At 47.3% G+C, this 8,399-nt stretch overlaps 1 pseudogene; it reads left to right on the top strand.

The window, feature by feature from the left end:
* The first annotated feature begins 4,371 nt into the window (after nt 1-4,371).
* LOC136313987 (rRNA-processing protein UTP23 homolog pseudogene) lies at nt 4,372-4,988 on the top strand (annotated as a pseudogene).
* The last annotated feature ends 3,411 nt before the right edge of the window (nt 4,989-8,399 follow it).

The raw sequence follows: 8,399 nt of genomic DNA, 5'->3' as shown, positions 1-8,399 counted from the left end.
ATGCGGCCCCCTGAGGCCATTTATGCAGCCCCCACAGCACTTCCGGAAGGGGCACCTCTTTCATTGGTGGTCAATGAAAGGAGCACATTGACCATCTCATTAGCCAAAAGCAGGCCCATAGTTCCCATTGAAATACTGGTCAGTTTCTTGATTTAAATTTACTTGTTTTTTGTTTTAAATATTGTATTTGTTCCCATTTTATTTTTTTTACTTTAAAATAAGATATGTGCAGTGTGCATAAGGATTTGTTCATAGTTTTTTTTATAGTCCGGCCCTCCAACGGTCTGAGGGACAGTGAACTGGCCCCCTGTGTAAAAAGTTTGGGGACCCCTGCTCTACACCTCTGCTCATCCTAGCCCTAGACTTCCCTGACCTCCCGAAGGCCATGACTGAAGCCCTTTGTGACCCGGCTCAAATGCTGCCTCCTCCATGCGACTGGCCCGAGCCTTTCCTGCCAACCAGCATCTCTCCATATCCTCTCCTCCAGTTGTCACTATTACCACTCCGATCCTTTTTGAATGTCTCTTCTCACATTCCAGCCATTTGTAGATCTCCTTTCCCTGGACCCAGCAAACTTCCTGAGGCCAGGCCCTGCGTATTATTAATAATTGCATTACCCTGGAGCCTAGCCCAGTGCGATGCCTAGGGGCTTCAGAATTATACATTGTTTTAAATCTAAGGGGGAGAGAGTGTCTGAAATCTACAAGCAACGTGTGAGTGGGAGCCTGGGTCTGGAGAAAGCTGAGGACTGGCATGTTCAGCAGTGAGGGGCCGGGTTATCAGTGGTTAGGTCAACCTTGGTCCTCAGCAGCGGAGCGGTCTGTGGTTTATATGAAAAACGGTTTTGCCCTGATGACCACATTATGCACATTTGGTTTGCATGGTGTTATTTATCTGGAAGTGCAAAGCTGTAGCTGGCCGATGTTTCTTTCAGGAATTCATTTTTGCACCAAGCCATGTGTAGGAGAGCTCGGTGCCCGGAAGCGGGGTCTGCCCAGGGTCTCTCTCAGTGGCAGGGCACAGGGAACCGACAATGACAGTCAACAAAGATCCAGAGAGACTGGTTTTATCCTGAGAAATCACACAGAGGAAAAGTCTGTCTCCATGGAAAAACTGACACTCTTCTCCAGCCAGCTGTGTGAGGGGAGGAGAGATGGGGAAATTTGTAATAATTTGCAAGTTTGCCCAAAGGATGGAATTGTGTCATTTTTCCTACAACAATCTGTGCTGCTGGCTGTCAGCATGGAATTTCTTCCTGTATGACGCTGGCAGTTATTCACGAAAATATTCGATGAGTCTGTGCAGAGCCAACAACAGTGGCTGGTCCGACCCTGCTGAGGACAGGGGCGAAGGTGGAGGGTGGACGAGTCCCCTGGTCACAGCTCTTCTGCGCTGTCACCTCTGCAGTGCTGGATCTCTTCTCTCGGGTCTTATCCAGCGCTTGCTAGTTGGCTTGACCTCTTGACAAACTGTCCTTGGGCGGGCGGTCCCTTGGGCGGTCCCTTCCTGGGCCGGGCTGCAGGCCTGCTCTCCCCTCCCTCAGCACCTTGCCATTGCAGACACCCCAGAGACAGACGGTGCAGTAACCCAGGAAACGCTTCCTGGATCCGGCCAGCGGGAGGCAGCGTTCAGACGGTGGGAAGGGCTGCTCCCTCTGGTACCACAGGCTGCTGAAACTAGGACTGCCAGGGTCTCCGCAGTACACCCTCAGCTTGAGGGTGGATGAATAATCAAGTTGAAAGAGACTTCCCCAAACCACCGGTCAGTCTGCCCTTCCTTAGTTGCCCAGGCAGCTTTTTCTCTGACTCAGCCCCTCTTAGAAAGACCCTTCAAAGACGTAAAAGCTGGCCCTGTGAATGTACAATACTTGTTGCCTGATGGCGTGTAGAGGAAGTGACTCCTTTCTACTCTCTTTCTTTTCCTCTAGGTCAGGCCCAGTTTTATACCCGGGTGCTTTCCACATAGTGTGACTCTTGTGACTCTGCCAGAGCAGGCTTGCCAGAGAAAATAAGGATGCCCAGCTGCATGGGTAATTTAAATAAACAAAGATTTTTTTTTTTTTTCTGAAGCTGGAAACAGGGAGAGACAGTCAGACAGACTCCCGCATGCGCCCGACCGGGATCCACCCGGCATGCCCACCAGGGGCAATGCCTTGCCCACCAGGGGGCAATGCTCTGCCCCTCTGGGGCGTCGCTCTGCCATGACCAGAGCCACTCTAGCGCCTGGAGCAGAGGCCAAGGAGCCAACCCCAACGCCCGGGCCATCTTTGCTCCAATGGAGCCTTGGCTGCGGGAGGGGAAGAGAGAGACAGAGAGGAAGGGGGGGGGGGGGCGTGGAGAAGCAAATGGGCGCTTCTCCTATGTGCCCTGGCCGGGAATCAAACCCGGGTCCCCCGCATGCCAGGCCGACGCTCTGCCGCTGAGCCAACCGGCCAGGGCCAAATAATTTTTTTTTTAGTGTAAGTATTTCCCAAATACTACCCGGGACATATCTAGCCTTGAAAAAACTACCTAGTGTTTTTCTGAAATTTAAATTTATCTGTGGCTTCTATTTTTATTTGCTAACTCTGGCCACCCTAGCCAGGCAGACCCTGAGCCTTTTCATTTCTCCCAACCATTAGTCATCTGTTTATTTATCTCGACGGCAGGCGTTTTTATGGTGTGGTATATCAGTTCACTAATGCCGCAAAAATGCTGCGTAATCAACACTTCAAAAGTCAGTGGCTTAAAATAATCACGAGTCCTCACGAATTTGTGCGTCACCTCCACATATCCTCTTCTGGAGACCTGTGGGCGGGGCCTGGGCGGGGCCTTGCTATAGTGAAGGATGCAGTGCACAAGCATCCTTACAGCCTTTGGCCCCATCACACATACTAACATCCCATTTGCCAAAGCAGCCATGGTCAAATGCCACCTCAGGTCCTGGAACCGGAAAGGGTGTGGACGGAGGGAGGGGTGAAGGGTTAGAACCAATAATCGGTTATGCTGAGAACAGGCACAGTGAAAAGCCGGGTGAGCCTACAGTCTGACACCACTTTGCTACCTACCAGCTTTGAGATCTTGAGAAAGGCTCTCTGAACCGCTGTTTCCTTATCCAGAAAATAGGGCTGTGGCCAAGGTTAGAGTGGTTCGACTGGCAATCACTAAATGGTAGCTATCACTGAGATCAAAGGCAAATTTAATTAGGGGAGGCCATGGCAGAGCCATCACATCCAGTTTCCAGGTCCTAACCCCTGAACGTCTGACCTGCTCTGGAGTTTCCATAAAGACTGTGGGCAGCAGGCTACATTGAGGAACGGAGGACGTGGATGCACAGTGCAGTGGGCAAGGCACTGCACCCTGTTCTATGGCGTGGTCCCTGCCTCCTCCAAGCCCTGCGGCCACCTCTCCATCCAAACCGGCCGGGTGCATCCTGCGCGCTGTAACCCGCTGCCACAAAGGCCTTCTGATCGTCTTCTGTTTAATCTGCTCTGAAAGCAGGGTCTTTCCTCCTGTGGAAAAGGGTTGGTTCACAGTGTCTGAAGCCTTTTTTCTAGGCATTCCAGCTCTACGTTTCACTCTAGACTCTTCTACTTAACTAGATATGCCTTGGAAAAGTTAGTTAATGCTTCCGTAAAATAAACATAGTAACAGAACCTACCTTCTGGCATGATTGTTTTGAGGATGAAATGAGTTAATATTGCCTGACCAGGCGGTAGCGCAGTAGATAGAGCATTGACCTGGGACGCTGAGTTCCCAGGTACGAAACCCTGAGCTCGTTGAGTGTGGGGTCGCCACTTAAGTTTGAGATCATCAATCCCATGGTCATTGGCTGGAAGTCCAAGGTCGCTGGCTTGAGCAAGGGGTCACTGGCTTGGCTAGATCTCCACTGTCAAGGCACATATGAGAAGCAAACAATGAACAACTACAGTGCCACAACTTTGAGCTGATGCTTCTCTCTCCCTTCCTATCTCAAAAAAAAAAAAAAAAAAAAAAAAAAAAAAAAAGAGTTTAAGAGTTAATACATGTACAGTCCTGTTTGGAATAGGGCCTGTCACATCTCATGGACTCCATAAATAAGGTGAGGTGGAGAGATGTCATTTTTGAGGTTTTATTGTTATTTCCATTATCATTATTATTACATCCTGGTCTTGTTTCATAGTCGTGATATGTTAGCTTTTCTCTCTGAAGACTCAGTTCCTTTTTTTTTAACTTGACGTTTCCTTCTGCTTCCTGTCTATTCTGTTTTCTCTGTATTCCTTTCCTTCTCTCTGTCTTGGTCTCTTTTTTTCACATTAGAAGTTTTTCTGATAGGCATTGCTGGTAGCGGATGGTGAGGGAGGTGTCTGTGGCCAATTCATGGTACCATGGCCTCGGTCCCCGGGGACCAGGGATGACAATCATGAGGCAAAAACACACGAAGCGTCTCGGCTTCTCCCTTAACCATTTCGGCGTCTGTGAGCTATACCATCGTGCTAGACAACGTGTGTTAAAAGAGTTAGAAGCATTGGGAAAGGACATATATGGGGCAAAACTTGTTCCCATTACAAGAATGCAGTGAGTGGATCAGAAGGTCCACTTTCCACGGTTGAAGAGGGAAACCCTCGCCATTATTTTTGGCATCGCAGGATCCGCTTTTGTCTATGAAAGTAAGAAAAAGCCTAGAGTTCCTCTTATGCTTATTATTCAGAACACTATGGTCTTGTACAAACCTTCTCCCCAAACAACTGCTTTTATTCAAGCGGTGGAGTCAGGTTCAGCTTGTCTCACTTAACAAGAAACCATGCAGCAAACAACTCAAAGAGGAACAGGGTTTCATGAAAAACCCTGAACGGAGGAGAAGAGAAAAGCTCAAGAAAATAAGTGGCCCTGATCCTCTTAGCTGTTTGAAGAAAAAGGAGGGAAAAGCAGATACAAAGCCATCTGCCTCTGAAAAGGCAAGCATGAGGAAAAGAATCGGAAAGCTTGACCTCAAATGTACTTTCTAAAAAGGAGAAGGCAGAAAGATAAGGAACCCCCTTTGGATACTCTGAAAGACATTCAAATGTGAGAAGTAAATTTTGCTTTAAAACTGTAGAAGTACTTAGGATAAAAAAAAACTAAACTTATTTTTGAAAATGAATCTTGATCCATAAGCCTTTACCTAAAGTTATCTGTAAATAAACCAAAGTGAGTGGGAAGCAAAAAAAAAAAAAAAAAAAAAGAAAGAAAGGAAAAAAATGACCTGTGGTGGTGCAGTGGATAAAGCGTCGACCTGGAAATGCTGAGGTCGCTGGTTTGAAACCCTGGGCTTGCCTGGTCAAGGCACATATGGGAGTTGATGCCTCCAGCTCCTCCCCCCCTTCTCGCTCTCTGTCTCTCCTCTCTCTCTCTGTCTCTTCCTCTCCTCTCTAAAATGAATAAAAAAGAAGAAAAGAAAAAAAAAGGACCTTTCCTGGTGATCTTCTTCTCTGTGTTCATATTAAAAAGTGAGACAGCCTGACCTGTGGTGGTGCAGTGGATAAAGCGTCAACCTGGAAACACTGAGGTTGCCGGTTCAAAACCCTGGCTTGCCTGGTCAAGGCACATATGGGAGTTGATGCTTCCTGCTCCTCCCCCTTCTCTTTCTCTCTCTTTCTCTCTCTCTCTCTCTCCCCCCTCTCTAAAATAAAAATATTAAAAAAAATTAAAATAAAAAAAAGTGAGACAGCCTGACCTGTGGTGGCGCAGTGGATAAAGAGCGTCAACCTGGAAACACTGAGGTTGCCGGTTCAAAACCCTGGCTTGCCTGGTCAAGGCACATATGGGAGTTGATGCTTCCTGCTCCTCCCCCTTCTCTCTCTCTCTCTCTCCCCTCCTCCTCTCTAAATAAATAAATAAATAAATAAATAAATAAATAAATAAAATAAAAATAAAAAAAGTGAGACATTGCCTGACCAGGTGGTGGCACAGTGAATAGAGAGCATTGACCTGGGTTGCTGAGGACCCAGGTTAGAAACCAAGGTCACTGACTTGAGTGTGCGTTCATCAGCTTGAGCATGGCTCATCCGGCTTGAGCGTGGGTTTGCTGGCTTAAGCGTGGGATCATAGACATGACCCTATTGTCTCTGGCTTGAGACTAAAGGTCACTGGCTTGAAGCCTAAAGTCACTGGCTTGAGCCCAGGGTCACTGGCTTGGCTAGAGCCCTCCAGTCAAGGCATATATGGGAAATCAATCAATGAACAGCTAAAGTGCCGCAACAAGATGATGCTTCCCATCTCTCTCCCTTCCTGTCAGTTTGTCCCTCTTTCACTCTCTCTCTCAATAATAAGAATAATAATAATAAGTGACACATTAAAGAGGTGAGGGTAGTAGCCAGCCTTCAAGATGGCACCAGTCATTCTCAGCTCCTGGTATTTGCACTTCCTCTGTAGCTCCTTCCTGTATTGGCTACAGCAGCCCCTGTCACCAATATATAAATATATTGTGGAAATGATGGGGTGTGACTTCCAAGGCTGGATCACAAAAGACATTGCAGCTTCCTCCTTGCTGTCTGGGATCACTTGCTCTGGGCGAAGCCAGCTGCCATGTTGTGAGGATACGCAAGCAGCTCTATGGACAAGTCCATGTGGTGAAGATCTGAGGCCTCTTGCTAACAAACACTAACCTGCCAGGTATGGAAATGGGCCATTTGGGATGAAGCTCCTCCAGCCTAGTTCAGCTGTTGGAGGACTGCAGCTCCAGCCAGCCTCGTGGCTGGAAGCCTAAGCCAGAACCATTCACCTAACCCATGCCAGAATGCTTGACCTACAAGAACTGTGAGGTCATAAATGTCTATTTTTGTTTGAGGTGACTACATCATGAGGTAATTCACATTGCAGCACTAGACAGCTGAAAACAGGAAGGGTAGCTGCATGGATGGGCTGGAGAAGTGACTCTGGATGTCTTATCTACTTGTCAATTACACTCTCAGTGACTCCTGGATTTAGCGCCACCCCACACCCCGGTGTTTAGAGCAGGGGTCCCCAAACTACCACCCACGGGCCGCATGCGGCCCCCTGAGGCCATTTATCCGGCCCCCACCGCACTTCCGGAAGGGGCACCTCTTTCATTGGTGGTCAGTGAGAGGAGCATAGTTCCCATTGAAATACTGGTCAGTTTGTTGATTTAAATTTACTTGTTATTTATTTTAAATATTGTATTTGTTCTCATTTTGGTTTTTTACTTTAAAATAAGATATGTGCAGTGTGCATAGGGATTTGTTCATAGTTTTTTTTTATAGTCTGGCCCTCCAACGGTCGGAGGGACAGTGAACTGGCCCCCTGTGTAAAAAGTTTGGGGACCCCTGGTTTAGAGGTACTTGTTCCTCCAAATTTTGAGACTTTCTCGAGTTCTGTCAAGCAAAAATGCCACCAACTTGTAGGAAGTAGGTTTCAATTTCTCTGTTCTGCAAAATCACTTATCATTTTTCCATCTGCTTTCACTTTTTCAAGGTTTTATTGACATTGCTCATATGCTGCCAGCTCCTCTCTTGTTCTCTTTTTTTTTCTGTGTGGGTTTATAGCATTGGTTTTAATTTCCTGTCATTTTAGCAGGATATGAGGAGAGGGAAGAGTTAATGTGTGTGTTCAATCTGCCACGTTTATTCAGAAGTCAGAGGTGATCTTTCACCATTTGAAAAGCCCTGCGGCTGCTGGAGACCACAGGAAGAGCTGCTCGTTGTTAGCAGGTTGGCGGTGTGTGGGCGGACGGAACTGAGCAAGTGTGTCAAGGACCCGGCAGACCCCAGGAACCTCTGTAAGCCCGTGGCACCGCGGTGCAGGCGGTGGCTTGGGGAAGGGAGGGGTGGAAGAGGTCTGTCCCAGCCTTGGAGGAAAAGCCATGTAATCAGGCTGAAAGGAGAGGCCTGGGCATATGCTAAAAACAAAGACCGTGTCATCAGAAATGCGCTGGAACTTGAAGTGGAGGAAGGACATGCAGAATGAGGGTGCACAGGTGATAAAAGTCAGACCAGTTCCATCCTTGAGTTACCTGTTACTGTTATTACAGGCAGACCCATGACTTCAAACAGCAACATCCTTTACTTCTACAGAAGACGAGGAAAGGAAATCAACCTCATGAAGACACTTTCAGAGTACCACGTGGAAAAGGAGTGCTGAGAGGGAAAACCCTTGCCTTGTTTTGATCTCAGCGGGAAAGCCTCCAGTTTCTCACCACGAAGTATGATGTTGGCTGGAGGGTTTTGTAGCTATTCCTTATCAAGCTGAGGAACTTCCCTCTATGCCTAGTTTGCTGAGAGTTCTAATCATGAATGAGTATTAGATTTTCTCAAATGCTTTTTCTATACCTATTGATATGATCATGAGGTTTTTGTTCTTTAGCCTGTTGATGAGAGGAATTACATTAACTGATTTTTTAATGTTGAATCAGCCTTGTTTACCTGGGATAAATCCCATTTGGTT

This window comes from Saccopteryx bilineata, chromosome 10 (assembly GCF_036850765.1).
Source record: "Saccopteryx bilineata isolate mSacBil1 chromosome 10, mSacBil1_pri_phased_curated, whole genome shotgun sequence".
In the NCBI taxonomy this organism is placed as follows: Eukaryota; Metazoa; Chordata; class Mammalia; order Chiroptera; family Emballonuridae; genus Saccopteryx; species Saccopteryx bilineata.
This window is presented reverse-complemented; position numbering and strand designations above follow the sequence as displayed.